The 21,806-nt window shown below is 37.2% G+C and overlaps 1 protein-coding gene across 4 annotated transcripts in view; it reads right to left on the reverse strand.

The window, feature by feature from the left end:
- Window positions 1-21,806, reverse strand: part of Rasal2 (RAS protein activator like 2) — a 284,303-nt gene that overhangs the window by 125,890 nt on the left and 136,607 nt on the right. The window lies entirely within an intron of this gene.

The following is a 21,806-nucleotide window of genomic DNA, read 5'->3' on the forward strand; positions in this document are numbered from 1 at the left end:
ACACACATTTACATAAAAGAAAAATATTTTAATTTGCTAAGAATTTCAAATTTCAGTACTGGCAGAGATGCAAAAAAAAAAAAAAAAAAAAAAACAACCACTCCAAATGTCATGTGATACAATCCCTGTCGCACTGGTTTTCTACACTCTGAGACAATACTGATGAGAGTTTGCTAGAACTCTTAGGAAGTCAGTCCTGTGCAGGTGACAGGCTATGACTGCCTCCCTGCTAAAAAGGCAATACACTTTTCTTTCTGTCCTGCACTAAATTCCTTAACTCACACCTGTTTTCACACAGGTAGGGTTCTTGTGGCTTTTCTCATGCTTACTGTAGCACACTACTCCTCTTTTAAAATTCCATTCCATTTATGTACTTGACATTTAATATTCTAAATGTTCTTGAAAAGGGGAACTATTTAATCAGGGATCCAGACATCTTAGCTTTCCTATTTGACTCAGGACTAAAAGTCAAATTAGTTACAGAAAATCATTTGAAGTATTTTAGAAAAAAAAAAAAGTAACAGTTCTCCAAATCTTCAAATAGCTAAAGCAATGAGAGGAACAATGGACTGCACAGCAGTCTATACAGGTACTCCAGAGCCTTTGAAATGGACTCAAGATGTCACAGCCACCTGTCCAAAAGGTTGCATGCTCCCCTACACAGACAGACACACACAGACACGCAAACAGACACACGCAGACACACATACAACACCACTAAACTGAACGACAACTGTATGTTCCTGACAGCTCAAATTGCTTACCTTCTAAGATCAGACATGAGAAAAAGCAAGCAGCAGTTTTTCTTCTTCAAAGAATAAGGTTGCACTGGTCAGTGGTGGTGCCTTTAATCCCAGCACTGGGGAGGCAGAGGCAAGCAGGTCTCTGTGAGTTCAAGGCCAGCCTGGTCTACAAGAGCTAGGACAGGCTCTAAAGCCACAGAGAAACCCTGTCTCGAAAAACAAACAAACAAACAAACAAACAATCAAACAAACAAGCTGCAAAGTCTCATTTCTCAAGGCACGCTTCAGGAACTCACTGCTTGTAAAACATTATGAACCTGGGGATGAAACAAACAAACCAAACAAAAAACGTGCTATTCCAGAATCAAGACACTGGCAGATCTCCCCTTCATCCTTAAGTTCACAATGCTTCTGATTCAACTTAATGCCAGGGTCTGGGTTAAGAAAAGAAACTACCACAGAAGACAAAGACCTTCATGTTAATCTTTGATTCAGTTAAGCTTCTCTTATTGAATATGTACTGACTTCATTTATGTGGCATTGCTTAAGGTTTCTGAACACAAGCTGATCACAGTCAAAGACAAATGGGAATCTTAGTACACTTGAAAATCTCAAGGAGCAGAATTCATACTGCATGCAGAGCCATGACCAGGAACAACTGGGCAAAGAGACACAACTCTCCCTACACTCCTCAGAGTATAAAATGAGGTAAGCATTAATTCACAGGAGTTACTTTCTTTTCACTAAAACTGAAACCCAGAGAAATGTAAACAAGAACAATCATGAATAACCACTAGAGAGCGGCAAGAACAGACCAGAAACAAACAAGGCTATAACAAGCACCATCTACTGAAGGAGATGGGAAACAGTCATGCAGTTTCTGAGAAGGGATTCCTGGAGCTGTACGTGGATAACATCACACTTCCCACGAGTAAATAAATTAACTTCATAATTCAGGGTATTGCATATGCTCAGCTTCATGTCTGTGCCCATGGTTTTTTGCCTTCATTTTATTTGAAGAGACAATCCTTCGAGATTTTATCATAATATAAAAGAAAATTATATTCAAGAGGCAGAATGAAACCAGTAAAAAGAAATCCTTCGAGTGAATCAAAGTTTTGATTAAATATAATAAAAACTGACTGCAGAATGACTTGCCTTCTTTGGGAACTTAATACATAATCTGTATTTATATGGAGACATATGTTGTTAAAGATATGTATAAAACTAATAATACTGGTGGCACGAGATTCTTGAGTAGTAGAAATGGTTCTTCTAGGAACTACTGATCCAACTGCTTCCAGCACACAGGAGACATTCTTCTGCTTGTTCCTCAGTGCCCTGCCTCATTCCATTCCCATTTAAAACAGATACCTAGCTAGTTTCTTCTATCCTAGAAAGCATAAGCCCTTATTGTCTGAATTAAAATACAGAAGAGAAAAGGACACTTGCTTCCTTTTCTGGCACAGTAGAGTAGTTCATAATGACCAGGTTGATTAGTTTTGTGGTGAGGTTGGTTAGTAATGACTTATTTCAACTCATGTCAGTAAAATATTACCAATGAAATAGGTTTCTGATTGTTCCTGGCATAAGCAAACATCCACGCCAAAGGTCCACCATAATCTCCTCTACACTTTCTATCTTGTTGTGTACACATGAACCATGGTATTCATATGCATACCACAGCAGTTCTTTCTACATATTTTCAGAAGGATGAAATTGAAGACAAAAACCCAAGCCTTATACAGTTAAACCTAAATACTATCAAGTTGGACTCGGCCATTATTTCCACAGCCTTCAGTCTGCTTATAAACAGTGTACTTAAGTAATGGATTCTTCAGTAAGACAGTGAACAGTCTCTTGTTTCCTACTGGGTGGGGAATTCACTTTGCAATGGTTTCTGAGACAGCCCACAGCAATAAGGAAACTATTCCTTACAACCTACTGCCAATCTCCCACATACTTGTAAATCAGCACTCAATTTACACAGATCCAGCCCTATACTGGAACGAGCAGGTTAGGAATAACACAAAAGTCTTCACTGTGCTTATAGCTGAATCAGACTAACTTGTTCCCAGGAGTTTTAAAGAACCATGACAGATTCTTTTGGCAGTGACTACCGTTACTATTTAGTTCACCAGAATAGTGTGGCTTTCATCACAAGAATGTCCAGAAACATGGAAAAGGACTACTTGACAATGTATGAAGACAGATGCTCACTGTCCTCCTCTAACACGTAATCCATGAGGTAAAGTAACAGAACACTCAAATGAATAAAGAGAAACAGAGCTGGACCCTGGAAAACAAGTAATCCAAATCACTGAATACTTTAAAACCTCTATCTTATCCTTCTTTAAATTAATATGAGAAAGAAGTGAATACAGGAAGATTTTATTTTTGCTTGTAGTAAAAGATAAAAGTACATAAAATGGATATTTGTATATAACATGCAAAAAATTTCCAAGACTTCAAGTCTTTAAAAGAAATTATAATCAATATTAAAAGTTTTATCTTCATATACATACAAAATGCTACTATGTAATATGTAACTTAATAAGATTAGCATATAAACTAGGCATTTTCCTTAACTACAAGACATTTTTACTTTCTAATAAGTAATTTATAATTGGTTTTATTCAAGAATATGTATTAGTACTAATTTTATAATACTCAATCCTCAATATTTATCCCTATAAGATTTTAATATGGGTTCACAATGCATTTGCACTATTTAGGTAATAACTCATCATTTATGACACTAGCAACTACAGTATACATAAAATGTAAGGTCTACATATAAACGGTATCATACCAACAAACAAATAAACCCCAAAATCCCAAATCAAAACAGTTAAGAAATCTAGGTTTTCACTTGAGTAAGTACCAAAGTCCTTAGGTCTTAGTGTTCTCACTGAAAATGAAGAAAATGGGCTGTAGACAGGCAGTCTTTAAAGTCCCAGATTTATCTTTCATGAGTCAACCAGTTAAAATCTCTACGTTGTCATCTGCTGGTAGAGAATATTAAAAGGCAACCTTTTGTAATCAGAAGCAGCACACTTTCCATATGAATACCCTTACTGTTGTCTATGAATCTAACCTGTTGAACTTTCTGAATGACAATTACATTCTATAGAGACTCAAGCAGTGTGCCCTTAATATCCTGCTGAATGTTAAATAAATTCTGTCTCTCTCAGAAATGAGTTCTATCAGTTTCCAAGTATCTTTATATTTCATGAAGAATTGAGGCAGATCCAAAATAAGTATCAATTTCATATTGTATTATTGAAAGAATAAGTAAATGTTGTTGTGTTAATATCTGCTACTCACACTATTCTTCTAATTCCAGATGGATGCTTTAGTGTTGGATTTTATGCTACAACACCGATAGTCTCTACACATATTTCTGTAAACATACAGAAAGGGAAAATAGCTCACTTTTAAAAATCGATACTAATGACCGCAAATACATTTGCATAATAAAACACAATATCTTGACTACATACAAACATTAATTATTGGCAGTTCTTACCTGGGGTCTGCATTCTTTGAAGTTTCTGGGTGTTGCTAACATGATCTTTCCCACATGCCAGTCAGAAACTCCGAACAGTCTGTGTATAGAACTCGCCTGTGCTTGCTCTCTGGTTTTCTCTCCCCTTTTGCTCTCACTCTGTGCCTCAGACAGTTTGGAATGTAGAAAAGCCAGAGCCAATGCCAGTCAAACTCAAACCACCCCCTCCTTTCTTTTGCTAGAGAGCACTAAACAATAGCCATTCTTCCTTGCTCACTCACCACTGTGTCTCTTTCATTAGCATTGAGTACAGAAAAAATTATGTCCGGAGGAGGAATGTGATTTGCCCAGCTAGGTAATTCATTTTTTTCTATTCCAAGGGTGGGAGGGCAGATTGTACCTCTTTTTGTGTATTCTGAGAAGTAAATTTTAAAAATCTACTTCAAAATCTGTCCCATTTTAAGGCTAAAAAAATAAAGCTAACTTCAGATCTTATTCTGAAATGTTGCTGTGTTAAATCAACACAAACTTTTTAAAGTACAAAAAGTGGTATAACTCTTTCACAGACACATCAGTATCTTTTAAATTACTTTATTAATCAAACCAATTTAACTTATCATGATGAAAATATTCAGAAAAGTTTTTATTTCTGTAAGGTCCTTTGTTTAAGTCTCAAACTGGAATTTCATTTTAAAACAAAGACTAGCAACTGAAGAACAATTTTATAAACTGAGAGATTCCACTAAACTAGTTTTATACTAGGCCTAATGAAATTATAGATAATATCATTGTACTCAGTCATGTGAGTCTGTTCTAAAATAAGACACTTACGAGGTATTTTTCTACACTCCGAAAAATGGAAAGCAGGTTAACAGCATTGATCTTCCTTACTGGTGTAAGGACCTACTATGTTATACTGCTGCTCATTGCTGAAGTTAGCTGTCAAGTAATCACAGTAGAATCCGGGAGCCACTTCAGGGATTGGGGAGAAATGAAAGGAAGGCAGGATCAACCTGAAAGCTGGTGCTTAGCAGTGATGGATTCATACTGCACTATCTCCTATCTAGATGTGCGTTAAATATAATATATAAGCTTCACATTAGTTATTTAAATATGCACAGACAGCATCTGTGTACACACATGTGTTGGGGAATATAAACCTATCTTTTGGCACTTCTTTAACTTTCTCCCTTAAGTCTTAGTGATTTATTTATTTAGGAAAAAAATTTAAAGTGGATAAACATTCAATTTCTTTATGATATTTAAATATATATCACATTGTCTACTGTACAAAGTACACTACATTTTACACATATGTACAGCTCCATTACCCTCCTTTGATAGTTTCTTTTTTAATTCCATAATTTAGTTTCATTTTTCTAGCTTTATACTACATTTTGTCTGCCTGTCTTTTCAGTTTCCTGTTTCCACTCCGTATAAACTACCTATTCATTCAATCCTACTGCTAATCAAATATAAAGGGGGAAGAAAAACATAACTAAGTATTATGCAGGAATATTCAAACTGAGTGTCTGCACATGAAGACTTAACACTCCAAAGATTTATACCTTGCTCTCTACAAGATAAAAAGAAATACTGACCCTTGTACAATACAAAGTTACATCATTATAAATTTGTTTATAGTTGATCTTAGAGCACACAAAGCACAATGAAATTAATTATTCATAGCAATGCTTCAAATAAAAATAATGATTTCCACAAGTCCATTTAAGAGAATTAACAGTGAGGATAAGCCATAGGAAGAGATTTCAGTTCAAAAATAACAAACAAAACAGAAGTCAGAGCTCACGTGTGACAGAAATGACTTTCTGAAAGCCCTGCTGTGGGAGTAAGAGGCTGGCTGTCCACTCATCAAAATGCTGGAGCCAGTTTCCAAATTTTGTTACTAATATTAAACAACAGTAGTGTTATTTATAAAAGAGTACAATAATCTTTTCCCAAATGTCAAAAAAAAAGTTCATGCACATAATCTCAACTGTGAGGGTTTCTTCTGAAATGGTTTTAAAACATTAGACTCTGCAATTATTTATTATTCTTACAAAAGTTCTGAATGGTAGTGAGTTCAGGTCAATAATGGCACTGTTAGATATCTGAAGGAGAAATTATAAGACTACTTTATTGCACTATGAAAAAAAAGAACATTTACTTTCTGCAGTTCTATACTTGACAAGATCTTGAACCTGAGATCCCCTGTTGAGGAAAATTTTTTCTTAAATATAAATATGCTATTCCAGTATTCAATACTCTTTTAAGGATGCTCCAAGAACTGCCACAGCACAGCACTATCTTTAACACCATGCTATGTGCCCAGTCTTGGAGTTCTTGTTGCTCTGCCAGGCATGTCTGCTTTCTTATTTATCATTCAAAATCCAGATTCACAATTATTTCTCAGTATGGCATATCTTAACTTCCTTAGTAAGAGCTGATCATCTTCCTGTGTAGTGTCTCTTTTCCCGACCTGACTCTATTTCTCATCGCAATCCACACTATTTATTTTATCTTATCACACAAGTTCTGATATCTAATGTCTCTTTTCCCCACCACAGTGTGAGGTACATTCTGGGAATGGAAAAATGGAAGGAACTTTCATCTTGCTTTCCACCCAGCTCCAGACTTAATGAAACTATGCATGACATCAGTAGGAGCTTAATAATTGATAGAGGGACAGGCAGAAGGATGAGTATGTTTCATTTATCATAACCTTATAAATATCTAGACATAGTACACTTTAGAATAACTTTAAAACAGGGAGATAGTACATCCATTTCATATGTCATAGTGTAACTGAAGTAGCAAATTGAAGGCAGCAGAATTAGGTATCAAGGAAAGATAGTTACTCAGCTAGAACCTACTCATAATGAGCAAAATCCTGGCCAGCAGAAGTTGTTTCCAGTATTTCCACCTTATTTCACTGGTGATAAGCCTATAGTCAGCTGCTATGCTTACGGAAACAGCTTCTGAAATGGAGACTTAAAGAGTTCAATTAACGTTTAATCCTCTGTTATAGCACTAGGACGTTCTCAAAGCTGCTGGGAAGCAGGAGGAAATGCTTCAGTATGCAGTCATTAATATGCTACAGAGTGGTTAACATCCATGGTCATGCAGAAAATCCCTCTCTTGTTAGCAACAGCCTCAGAGAGTTAGGTGGAGTCTTGATCGAGTGTATACAGGGTAATATAGAAGTAAACCTGATCACAATTCAGAACAGTCCATTAGGCGTCAACCATGTTCATTTCAGATAGGAGAGACCACCTGTCTATTCATTGCTGTAACCACAGTCAGGTCTACATAGTAAACTGACGGTTTGGCACAGACAAAAGTTGACTCCTAGGGGCTCTATCTATGCAGGATTCCAAGGTTAGTATCAATAAGCTTTGTCTTCATTAATAAAAAGCTAAGAGAATTTTTCTAGTTATGAATCAATGAAATAATCCATTCTTGTAAATTTTTGAAGACTGTGGATAATATATTTCCCTTCATGATTAACAAAAATGCAGTCAAAGAACTCTTTGTTCCAGGTATAGAATTCAATGTGCTAGTCACTAAAACTCTAAACCACAAATGCACTGTTCTTGAAAAAAAAAAAAAAGAACACAACTTAGCTATCTGCACATAATTAAAAACTTATACATCAAATTTATTCATTTACGAACAAATCAACAAGCAAGCAATTCTTTAACAATTATCCTCTACTCTTCCAAGCAGAAACACATCTCAGTAGCAGCCAGGCTGAGGTGTACACCAAACTGTGTAGACACTGGCTCTTGTACTTATGCATGTTCCCTCTTTCGAAGAGCAGATGGGTCATAAACACAGCTTCTCTAAACACAAACACAGCTTCTTTTAATGTTGGCCTACAAGGAAAGGCATTTTGATAATGTGTTCTTCCTACTGAATTCCAAGAGTTCACATTAGAAAAAGAAACCATTGTTTATAATTCTTATGACAAACACCAAAGTCACCCACTTATTCAGAAATGCCACTAAATTTTAAAACTAATTCCAACACACACACACACACACACACACACACACACACACACACACACACACACACACACACCCTCATTCTACTCTGATGAAAAGGCTGTAGAAGACCAGAATTTCCATTACGTCATATAGATAGCAGTATAGTCGCATGTTTTAGGAAGGGCACTAGACAAACAAGTGATAATAGTCAGAGGTTTCTTGTAAACTTGCAGTAACGAATTTGAAGCCAGGCAGTAGTGGCACACACCTTTACCCCAATACTCGGGAGGCAGAGAGAAACAGGTGGATCTCTTTGAGTTTAAGGCCATTCTGTTCTATAAAGTGAGTTCCATGACAGCCAGGGCTCTTATGCAGAGAAAACCTGTCTCAAAAAGAAAAAGAGGAAGAAAAAAACCTTTGAGAATTACCTTGCTCTCGCAGCTAAGATGACTGCATCAAATACATTTCCTTACCTTGACTGGAATTGGCTGAAGGAAGTAGCAAAGGGAAAGGCCCTATCTGTCTGCTCTTTAACTCTGGCTTTCATGTGAACAAAACAGTATTGCAAAGAAAATTAGGAAAAACATTAAGTGGGATAGATACAAGGAAATCATATTGTTTTATATCATTTCAGCAAGAATATCCTGTAAGAATAAGGTTCATGGAAGAATTAAGTAATAAACAACAAAGGGCATCTAAAAGCATTTTGGGGATAGCGGTAGATAATAATAAATATTTCAGAATATACTCATACTCACACAGCCAAGACCATGTTTACATCTCTCTTCATTTATTGTAAAAAGGGATTTGGGAACTGGAGAGATGACTCAGTTAGTACTTGCCTTGCAAGCAAGAGTTTGATCTGCAGAACCCAGTAGGGAAGTAGAAAAAGACAGATCCCAGATTGTTGGGGGTAATTGGCATGTTTCAAGTCCATGAGAGACTTTGTCTACAAAAACAGTATGGATAGATACTAAGAAATGATGTTTGAGGTTGTCCTTAGACTCTGTATACATGTGCACAAATATGCACTTGTGTATATGCAAACATATATATATATATATACACACACAATAAAAAACCAAAATACATGAAATAGAATCTTAACTTATTTATTTAAAATATGACCTTAGAAAACTCATTTTTCTCAATTGCTTTAAAAACAAATACAAAATTGCCTGTTAGGTTTTTTGACCTGTTAAGTTAATCTGCTTTCACAGCTCAAACATTACTCTAGACATCTCGTAAAAATACAAATTGCAGGTTACTTTCAATACAAATGATGGCCATAGGTATGTGGTCTCTATTTCTACAAAATCTTTTATTTACGTAAAAGATGAACTCTTTTGCTACATTAAGACTTGGCATATGAATACATAACATGTAAAACAACTCATACATGATATAGTTCTAAATAATTTATCAGGTAGTTCATTCAATTTCTATTATTACCTAATATGCAACTGAAGCAAACTAAACTTGTTGCGGGAGCTCCTTCTACTCCTTCAGCCAATAGCTGCTGAGATACCAGCCCATTGGGGCATGGTCTCTCTCTCTCTCTCTCTCTCTCTCTCTCTCTCTCTCTCTCTCTCTCAAAAAGCAGCAACTGCCCTCCTCTCTCTCTGGCTTCCGGCTCCACTTCGGGCGACTAGGCTCCCTTCCTGATTGAGCAGAGGGCCGTTGTCTGGGACGGTGATCTGTAAGTTTTTCCCCCTTAAATAAATAACCATTCTATTAATCATAATTCCAAACTGGTGTGGGATTGTTTGTGACTCACACCTTCATAAACTGCACTAGAAATAAAAGATAAGTCATAAAACATTTTAGTTGTGAGCCTAACCTTTAAAGGCTGAACCATCTCTCTAGTCCCATAAAACATTTTTTAAAAAGGCAAACTACCTAAAAGAAAATTCTAATGCTAATTTTCTATGGGGCTGAATTCTAAAATAAACAACCTAAGGGACAAGTCATCTATCCATTTTACAGATGAGGAAATGGAAACACATTCACGTTCCATGAGTGCTATGTCCAATCTCAATGTGGTAGCACTAGAATGTCTACTTGTGCTGGCTGAGTACTATTCCCACATCACTGTGGTACACTACCAAACTGCTCCACATTTCTCTATTTGACTGGCATCTGGGTTTGTTTTGCCTCTTCATAGCTTCCTGTGCTTTCCAAATTTTCTATATCAGTTTCATATAAGAGTTTCCATATTATACTAAATTTCATTTGTCAGCAGAAATTCTTTTCTTTAGTATGTGTAATTATAGTATGCAATATATATTAGAACCATTTACTGAGATTTTTTTTTGAGAAGGCAGTCTACATACATGCTTTTTTATATATTCTAGTAATTAAAGAGATCAACATTAACCAGAATCTGAAAGATTGTTTTGAATGATATGTGAGCAGATTCACGACATTGGTCTTAGTGGAGCCTGGAAGAGGGACTGCTTTCGATTTTGTTTTTGTTTTAAATGCAGAATGCAATGCAATGAGTGAGCAAAGCTTTGGTCTCAAACTGTTCTTCCTTCCTCTCTCACTCTCTCTCAAAAAAAAATAAAAAAGAAAAAGAAAAAAAAAACAGGTTTCTTTGTGTTACATCTCTGGCTGTCTGGGAACTCATTCTGTAGACCAGGCTGGCCTTGAACTCATAGAGATCTGCCTGCCTCCGCTTCCAAGTGCTGGGATGAAAGGCGTGACCACTACCACCTGCTCTATTTGTTCTTTATTTTAAAACATAATTATATTGAGCAGGATAGTAGATTTAACCAGACCACATCTTTAAGAAAAAGTGGTTCTCAACCTGTGGGTAATGACCCATTTGGAGTTACATATCAGATATCCTGCATACATTATGACTCATTACAGTAGCAAAATTACAGACATGAAGTAAGAATGAAATAATTTTATGGTTTTTGGGGGGGGGTTACAATACATGAGGAACTGTATTAAATGGCTGCAGCATTAGGAAGGTTGAGATACTCTGTTTTATAAGAAACATAAACACTATATTGATTACATAATTTTTGCTTTTTAGATATTTTACTATTTTTTCTGAGAAAAAAAAAGAATACCATCCTTTAGCGAAAGATCTTTTAAAATATGGCCCTGGAATTTTTCCCCTGTTTTAATTGAAAACAATTTTTTTCATCTACTATGTTCTGATTATGGTCTTCTCTCCCCCAATTTCCTCCCAGACCCTTCCCACTTTCCTACCTACCCAAATCAACATCCCTTTTTTTCTTTTTCCTTTTAAAATACAAGCATCTAAAATTAACAACAATAATAAATAAAATAAACCAGAATAGGACAAAATAAACCAAAGTAGGACAAAATAAACCAACAGAAAAAAAATCAGTGAAAGAAAAAAATCGCAATAAACTTACCAATGATAATACATAAGTGAAAAAAAACTCTAACACATACACATACACACACACACACACACACACACACACCAGATACAAAGCACTGTGAAACAAACTAAAAAAACCTCCAAAACTACCACCGAGTTTGTTTTGTGTTGGTCATTTACTTCTGGGCATGGGCCCTTAAGTTTCGTTTATATACTGGTACATGACACTCTTGTTGGAGAAAACTATTTTTTCCTTTAAGCGTGGTTACCAACCTGAGATAGCTCTAGGTTAGAGATGGGAGCTTGTGTCTATTTTCCCTCTCACAATGGAACCCCATCTGGCTTAGACCTCTGCAGCCCTATGCTTGTTGCCATAGCTTCTGTGAGTTGATATAGGCATCAGTCCTGCTGTATCTAGGTCTTGTTTTTTTGATGTTTTCCATCCCCAATGGCTCTTATGATCTTTCTGCAGAATTCCATGCGCCCTGAGGATAGGAATTTGATGGAGAAATCCTATTTAGGGTTGAATATTCCAAGGTCCCTTATTCTCTAAATATTGTCTACTTGTGGGTCTCCGTATTTGTTCCCATCTATGGCAGGAGGAAGAATCTTTCAGGATGGCTGAGGAAAGCACTGACATGAATATAGCAGAATGTTGTTAGAAATGATTTTATTGCTATGTTCCTTTAGCATAACACTATTACATGATTTTCCCCGAAGCCTATGACCTATCTAATCTCAGGTTCCTGGCCTCCCAGGCAGGATCAGAAATGGGTTCCATCTTGTGAACCAATCAGATAGTGTGTGGTTACCCCAAAACTGTTGTGCCACTGTTGCACTGGCGTATCTTGCAGGCAGGTCACCATTGTAGATCATAGGGTTTGTAGCTAGGTTGGTGTTTGGCCTTCTCCTCTGGCAGCATACAAAATACCTTCCTTTCCTGGTTATCTTTTGGTAGAAAATCCAACACCATTCCTGTGAGTTGCAGTTTACTGAGGAAGCACGTAGTTTTGCTCAACTTATTGAAATCGTAGTTTCCTTTTCCTTTTAGAAAACATCCTGTGTCCCCATAAATCTAGGTCAAGCCTCTATAATAAACCTCAAACTGCATTATAAACAACCCCAAACCCCATCTCTACCTTCATCACACAACAGACCGATAAGTTATTACTGTACTTTTCAGGAAAAGAATGTGTCTAACTACGTAAATAAAAATGGAAAGGACAATCTCATGGATACAGAAATAGAATGCTTTCTGAGCAGTCAAAAATGGGTTTAGTGCATTTCTTTCATGCAACAGTAACCCACTGAACCCCTCAGAACAACCTGATGGCTCTTTTTTGTTTGTTTGTTTGTTTGTTTGTTTGTTTGAGACAGGGTTGCTCTGTAGTTTTGTAGCTTGTCTTGGAACTAGCTCTTGTAGACCAGGCTGGCCTTGAACTCACAGAGATCCACCTGCCTCTGCCCCCAGAATGCTGGGATTAAAGGCGTGCGCCACCACCTAGCTAATCTGATGGCTCTTGTGTTGATACCTGAGTGCATAAATCACAGGCCTGCCATCTATGAGGTTCCCATCTAGTAACTAAGATACACAACAAAAACTTACTGAAAACATACGGGCATGCATCCAAAATATTCATATAGGTTAGCACAGATAAATCCTCATTTTGGAGAAGCTGATTGGAAGAATGAAAAGACTGGCAAGAGATTTCAGCTAATTCAGGCCTTTGGATAGAGCACATTTCCATAAAAAAAAAGGTAAAGGTAAGGTGGAAGAGCAGAGCAAGATAGTGCAGGGTGATGACCAATGTGAGCAAGCACCACAGTGTCTGAGACTGCCTGGGAATCCTGAAGCAATCCTGTCAGGTCAGAGCCTGAGGAAGCTGTGCAATGAAGGAAAGATGACATTACAAAGCTAGGTCTAGGCTCAAAGGTGAAGGCGTAAGTCACAAACAATGCCACAGCAGTTTGGAATTATGATTAATAGGGTGGTATTTATTTAAAGGGGAAAAAACTTACAGATCACAGTCAGCCCTCTGCGCAACCAGGAAGGGAGTCTAGTTGCCGGGGGAGCAGGAAGTGAAGAGAGAGGAGAAGGAAGTGGCAGCTTTTTTAAAGGGAGAGAGACCATGCCCCAATGGGCTGGTATCTCAGCGGCTATAGGCTGGAGGAGCGGAAGGACCTCCCGCAACACAAAGGCCTTCAGTACCAAAGAAATCTTAATCTTATAGTACAGAAAATGGAGATATAATAAAGGTGTTTGAACAAAGAAAGTAATATGATTCAAATAGTCCTCTAAGGAAATACCAAATGAGCTGCACAGAAGTTTTAAAACTGGAGGAAATCAGGGTAGAAACAGATACAATGGTCATATTAACAGAAACAGTTATGACACAAGAACTGGTTATGGAGGTAGAAAGGAATGAAGAGGGTAGATACAAGGAGATAATGGTTTTGGTTTTGACCATGCTGGTACAGATGTTCACATGACCAACTGGAATCACAAGTCTACATTAAGAGGAAAGCCAGAAGCTAGAAATGGAGATTTTGAAGCTATTCATATAGAGTTGATTGTTTGGAAACACAAAAATAGGTAAAAATGAACTAGATAGAAAAGACAAAGCAAGTGAAGCAGACCAAGAATACAATTTTATTGTTTGGTTTGGTTTGGTTTTTCTCCAAGACCGGGTCTCACTCTGTAGCTCTGGCTGTCTTGGAACTCACAATAAAGACCAGGATGGCCTTGAACTCACAGGGATTTGCACATTTCTGCTTCCAAAGTGCTGAGATTAAAGGGCACACCTGGCTACTACTACACCTGGTTCTTATGCTGCATATTTAAAAGAAGAAAACAGGGGAGCTAATGTCCTAGGGAATTATCTTGATAGCAGTCAGTGGGATTCACACTCCTAAAAACACAGTTTTAAAAACTGTTTTGCAGTGCTGTGGAGGCCCAAGCTTTTACCCAGCAGAGGCAAAGATTTCTGTAAATTCAAGGCCAGCCTGTCTACAGAATGAGTTCTAGGGCAGTCAGGGTTACACAGAGAAACCCTGTCTTGAAAAGACAAAAAAATGAACAAACAAAAACCCAAACCTAGCTGTTTCTTTCTCTAGTCATTCTTTTACAGTTTAGTTTTGTTTATCTACAGTAAAGAAAGAAACTAGATTTTCCTGAATAAGGCTAAAGACCTCTTGACTTCTTTAGATTACTACAATCTAATAGATTAGAAAAATATCCTCTGCTCACGCACCATGCAGAGCAAAATCTTTACTTTTTTATTTGCATTTTTTATTTATTTATTTTTCATTTTACATACCAACCCCAACCCCAGTCCCCCTCTTTCTTCTACCCCCTTTACCTTCCCACATCCACTCCTCTGAGAGGAAGGGCCTCCCTTAGGAAGTTTGCATTTTTTTTAAAGAAATAATGTCAAGCAGTCAAGACTAAACTGGAACTACTTATTCCCCTTCTTCTACCTCCTGAGTGCTGGGATGACAGGCATATGTTCCATACCCAGTTTTATGTGATCTTGGGGACTGAACTCTGAGCTTTGTGTATGCTAGGCAAGCAATCTACCAACTGGGCTACAAACCCTAGTTTAAATATTTTTTTACTCTTGGTTGACACATTTTTATGTACTTATGAGGTACACAATTAGGTTTAGTTGACATATACACCAACTAATTATCACCTCAGGATACTCAGAATACCCATCACCCTAATGTTTACTATTTATTTATGGTGAAATATATTCAAAATTCTCTTTAGACTATTTAGAGATAAATAATGTGTTCTGTGTAACCTTGTTCACCCTGCTGTGTTTGTTACAAAACCTAGTAACACATTCTTCTCTAACCAACTGTCCTCACATCCTTTCCAACCTTCAATCACACCCCCACTTGAAGGTAAACATTATTCTATTAATAATTTTTATGAAATCAGCTTTTTCAGATTCTAATTATAAGTGAGATGTGCACAGGGTGTTTATCCTTTTGTATCTGACGTATTGACCTAATGCCATATAGGTACATCCATGTGATTCAATTGACAGGATTTTATGGCTGAACACTGTTCATTTTATTTCTGTTTAATTTTCTAATACACATAATCTCACATGTAAAATCTAAAATAGCTGATTTCAGTGAAGCTGAGAGGAGACTGGTGTTTACGTAGGCTAGAGATGAGGTGGGTTAATTAAAAGAATAGATGGCCAGTGGTTACTAAGTCACATTTGGAGATGAGCAAGATATCCAGGTGTGCTTTACACAGTGGTGAGTACAGACAATAACAATAGTTCACTCTAGTTTTCAGAAAGCTAGAAAGGATTTTAAAAGTTTTCATCATTAAAAAAAAATAGATGTTTGAAGACACAACTATGTTTAGTCTGTTTGAAATATTATGCAATGGACACATGTATTAAAATCCAATCCCCATGGGGTGGTGGTGGTGCAGCCTTTAATCCACTGTCTAGGCAAGCAGATCTCAGTGAGTTAGAGGCCAGGGTGGTCTACAAAGGGAGTTCTAGGACAGCCAGGAATGTGATACAAAGAAACCCCATCTCAAAGAAACAAAACCAAACCAAACCACAACAAATCCAACCTATCCTCATTTATATGCTCTATGTTTACATTTTATGCATCAATTAAAAATACAAGAACTCAGTGTTTTATGTAGCATCTAGTACCTGATGTGTATATATATATATGTGTGTGTGTATACACACACACACACACACACACACACACACACACACATATGGTTATCTTTCTGAGAATAGAGAAAAATTACTTTCAATTTCCAGTTGACTTTCTAGTCACCATACCTACATTTTTTTGTTTTACTTTTGTTTTTCTGTTTGTCTGCTAATCTTAGTATCTGCCTTTCACTTTATGTTTGCTAGTCTAGCGAAAGCTTGTATCATGTTTCTCCTCTTCTGCTAGTAAAATACAAGAATAGTGTTCTTCTAAATATTTGCTTGAGGGCTAATAGCGGCAAGGAAAGTAGGATGGAGAAGTCTCATTCTGCAGTGTGCAAACATTTGTTTATTTACCCTGTATTTGGTAAAATACCTTGCTTTTAATTTCTCCTGCTATCTCAAATCTGGATACTTGGGTTACTTTTGGATTTGTTTATCCTCCCTGAAAATATAACTAGAGGTATAGGTAGGGAACACAGTAAAATGGGGGGAAAAATACATGACCCAGGAGTTAATGGCTCTTTCAAAGTTATGGCTCTTTTACCATAACCTAACTGTTACTAGTTTTGAGTGAGAATGTCAGTGAGCAAGCATACATATGCACATGTGTGCTTGTGTGTGTGTGTACTTTTCTTGTTTTTCATATGCTTGAAAGACTGAGTCTTTAAAGTAAAATAAATCCTTTACTACAGCTTTACTAGAGCTTGGATGAAGTACAGTTAGAAGCTTAAGTTTCATGTGCTATTTCTATCCCTAAGTATCCAGGTTGAATCTAAAAGTTACTCCTAATTGTTTATCCACTCATTCTCCCTTCCTGTCTGACCTTCCAATCACAACAGTGTTTTATTAATACTAACATGTGTTAATATGTACTAATACTATCAATTAGCATACATAAAATTAGAATACATTAACAACGCTTTGGGGTTGGTTAAGAGAATCCTGGGCCTGGGTCACATTATAAAGGACTGTACTATCTTGTTTTTAGGCACCAATCCCTGTATTTTGAATGTGCTGAGAACAACAACCCTGTTCATTAGTTTGTCTACACAAAGGACTTGAATAACTGTACTTTATTTGAGACATTTTACTGCCATCTGCTGGAAAAATGGTGAAATAGCTGCAAATCGCCCCTAGTCCCCTTCACAAAAATAAGTAACACACTATGCCAGGATGAAAATGATAAGAGAGCAGATTAGAAAGGCCTCTTCTTGTCAACTGGCACACCTGATAGGACAGTTGGTAAAAGCAGCAGAAAAACAGAAAGAAGAGGAAAAAGGGAAGGAAGAAGGAAAGGGAAGGAAAAAGGAAAGGAAAGAAAAGGAAAGGAAAGGAAAGGAAAGGAAAGGAAAGGAAAGGAAAGGAAAGGAAAGGAAGAAGGAAGGGAAGGGGGAAAAGGAAAACTACAAATCAAAATTCCTGTTGAACACAGATTTTAAAAAATTTAAGTCAGGCAGTGGTGCTACACGCCTTTAATCCCAGCACTCCGGAGGCAGAGGCAGGTGAATCACCCTCTTTGAGTTGGAGTCCAGCCTAGTCTATAAGAGCTAGTTCCAGGACAGGCTCCAAAGCTACAGAGAAACCCTATCTCAGAAAACAACAAACAAACACAGAAAAAAGGAAAGAAAGAGAGAACAGCATAGTAGTCATTAATATCACTACACTAACACTGCCACCATGGCCATTAGCAGGCATCCCGTCCTTTATCTTTCCTCAGCTTTATTCTTCATTGGTTTTCCTTACTCATTCAGTCACTACTTATCGAGTATCTATCAACCTGCCATCCCTTTGACAGGTATAAAGTGAGCTTGCTATTCAATTCCCTCTCTGAATATACTATCTTTCAAACCATTTCAGTATGGCTTCTGCTATTATCATACCACCAAAACTGCTATTTTACACTAAATTCACTAAGAAACTTAATGTCCCTAAATACCAAGATGTTTGATTTTTTTTGTCCTTATCTTAATGCTTCCCTTCAGTAACATATAATAAAGTTGATAGTAGTTCTTCACTATCCTCCTCTCTGCTCAATTATTTTGTCCATTTATTTGACAACATGATCTTTGCACATCCCCCCACCACGCCCCCAGATTTGGTAAGTGTAACACTCATATAGAAAAGTGCTCAAAACTCATGAACTATCCCAAAGTGGACATGAGTGGTGCAAGCACTGCCTGAGTCAACAAAAGGACATTGAAAGTACTCCAGATGCTTGTCATATCCTTCCATCTTGCTAATTCCTGCCTCTTACCTGAAACTAACCACTGCCCTGACTTCTAACACCACAGATTAGTTTTGCTACTTGGAGCTTCATCTAAATGAATGAGCCAGCAGGCACCACTGGGTGTACTGTTCAATGAATTCTTTAGTAAAATACCGTGCCAAGTCTCTCACTCACTCATTTTCCACTAGGAAACCTGTACATATACCAAGTCAATCATGTTCCATCATAGATCTTACAAGCATACTGTCTTGCTCCATCGTTTGCTTTTTAACTTTCTTACTTGTTTTATTTGACAGTTTCTAATCTTCATCAATTAAATCAGTTATTTTCCTAATGATTACTGCTATTTGTCTTCTGTTAAAGACATTCTGCAAGTCTACTGTGTTACTCCTGTTTTAAACCTACACCACATCTGAACTGGTTCTGAGCATGATTTAGGAAAGAAGTGAAGCCCTACACCCTTGTTCTTCATTAGAATTATCTGATTGACCTGACACCAATGGCTGAAAGGACTGCCCACCTTACTGCTCTTTCAGGCCTTCTTTGTAACAATGTATGTCCTACATAAAAGTATAACCATTTCAGAATTCTGAATTCTATTCAATTAGATTTAAACAGATGTGGACATCATGAGGTTAGGTATTCTTGTTTTGTTTTCTTCTACTCTGCCCTATTTTTGTTTTTGTTTTGTTTGTTTTGACATAGTGACTTTTGGGGCTGGAGAGATGGCTCAGTGGTTTGCTCTTCCAAAGGTCCTGAGTTCAATTCCCAGCAACCACATTGTGGCTCACAACCATCTGTAATGAAATCTGGTGCCCTCTTCTAACATAGTGACTTTTATAAGGCTGTGGCTGGCCTGAAACTTGCAATACAGACCAGCCTGGCCTTGGATTCACAGAGATGCATCTGCTTCTGCCTCCAGAGTGCTGGTATTAAAAGTATACACCACCGCTCCCAGATATCCTGGCTATCCTTGGTCTATGCATTTCTAGGTGAAATTAAGACTATATGATAACTTAGAAAAGTAATCTTATTCAGAAATTTCAATCCTAAGAGTTGACAAAATATCACCACAGAATACTGTTTTCTATACAAAAATGCTACACACACACACACACACACATTCTCCCACCTGGTGCTAAGGACTGAATCCAGTCTTTCATGTATGCTAGGCAAGCTCTCAAACACTCAGTACAAATCGCCCTCCCAGACTTTCACTTATTTAAAACCTTTTATAATTTTCTATCTCAAAGTTCTGCACACCACATTAGATTTATTTTCCTAAATAGTTATTGTTATGTGATGATGTACTAAGCATATTTATTTTCAATTTCTACTTTCAGGCACACAGAGATACCAGTAGAAATAATTAATTAATCTTTAAATACTTATTTTTGTTTCTGTATGTGTTTTTATCTTGTTAAGTAAAAGAAAATCAACACACATGCATGCACGTGCACACACATACTCTTTTTTACTCTTGAGACTGGCACCAAATGTGGCAAACACAAATGTTCAATGGAACATTCCACAAAAGGTGATCCTGCTTAAAGAAAATCACCAGGAAACTAATACAAGATTCAACTGGCATGAAAAAGATTATCTCCAGAGATAAGTTTTGCCCTCTCATATTAATGAGGATAAATTTCAGAGCTAATTTTAGGAAACAACTCTCAAAATGGTCACTAAGTCTCATTAGTAAGGACAATCTCCAGACCTTTATAGAAAAAAAGCCAGAAAACGGCTTTGAGACCAGACACCTTTGCTACCCGCCATCTTATTTTGTCTTTAAGAACCTTCATCTGGCGATAGATGGAGATAGAGACAGAGACCCACACTGGAACACTGGACTGAGCTCCCAAAGTCCCAATGAGGAACAGAAGAAAGGAGAAGATGAGCAAGGAAGTCAGGACCAAGAGGGGTGCACCCACCAACGGAGACAGTGGGGCTGATCTATTGGGAGCTCACCAAGGCCAGCTGGATTGTGACTGAAAAAGCAGGGGATAAACCCGGACTCTCTGAATATAGCGGACAATGAGGGCTGCTGAGAAGCCAAGGACAATGGCACTGGGTTTTGATCCTACTTCATGTTCTGGCTTTGTGGGAGCCTAGCCAGTTTGGATGTTCACCTTCCTAAACAAGGACGGAGGGGGGAGGACCTTGGACTTTCCACAGGGCAGGGAACCCTGACTGCTCTTCAGACTGGAGAGGGAGGGGGCGAGGAGTGGGAGGAGGGTGGGAGGAGTGGGAGGCCTGGAGGAGGCAGAAATTTTTTTTTTCTCAATAAAAAAAAAAAAGAACAGTACCTGGAACACAACAGATATTTAACTACTTACTATATAGTCATTAGTTGTCTCTTCTAGAACTCTGTAGTAATTCTTCAGACTATGATTGTACTTCCTCAAAACCTTAACACTTCAATATAGCAGAAACAATGAAAACAGGAAATGAAAGCTGGTGGCCCTTAGCCAGTTTAAATATATGCAATATCAGTGCATGTGAAATAAAACAAGCTATAAAACACTTACGCTCTGTTAAGTTTTTAATATTATGTGCCCCAACATTGACTTCAACACATGCTAAAGTGGTTCAAAGGAAACCAGATGACCAGAATATGTTTTCTCCAAAGAATAAACTTGGAAAGAATATTAGCTAGCCTAATTTTTTTTTAAAGGCAGAAAGTTTTACAAGACATAAGGGAAATGAAGGTTTTAAATTATGGCCTACATTTAAACAACAAAAACCTTAGAAAAACAACCCAAATCAAAGAATTATAGACACTGACCACCACCACAACTGACCATGTATCCATGAGTATAATGTTTAAAGTTCATCAATACATAATAGTACAATGTAAAAGTACCAAAGCAGGTACTATTTTTCAAATTTCTTCATTAAATTGTGTATTCCTTTAAATTACTGTGCTAGTTTAATTATTTAAATATTGCAAAATGATAACACCTAATAATATATAGGATATAAAATGGTGTAGCTGCTTTGATATTGAACAATTATTTTGGAATATAACAATTAAAATGTGTTTAGGGTGTTTCTGATTTGGGGAACAGTGAGATCATCATTAAGCTATCCCTGATCTGAAATGGAAGGGGTTAACATTTTTTCGTCATCTACTTGAACACTGGTCTGAATATAATTTATGTAGAACATACAAAGTTAAATTATCGGGGCTGGAGAGATGGCTCAGCTGTTAAAAGCATTGCCTGCTTTTCCAAAGGTCCTGAGTTCAATTCCCAGCAATCACATGGTGGCTCACAACCATC

The sequence above is a fragment of the Microtus ochrogaster genome (assembly GCF_000317375.1).
Source record: "Microtus ochrogaster isolate Prairie Vole_2 chromosome 6 unlocalized genomic scaffold, MicOch1.0 chr6_random_2, whole genome shotgun sequence".
NCBI classification, from domain to species: Eukaryota; Metazoa; Chordata; class Mammalia; order Rodentia; family Cricetidae; genus Microtus; species Microtus ochrogaster.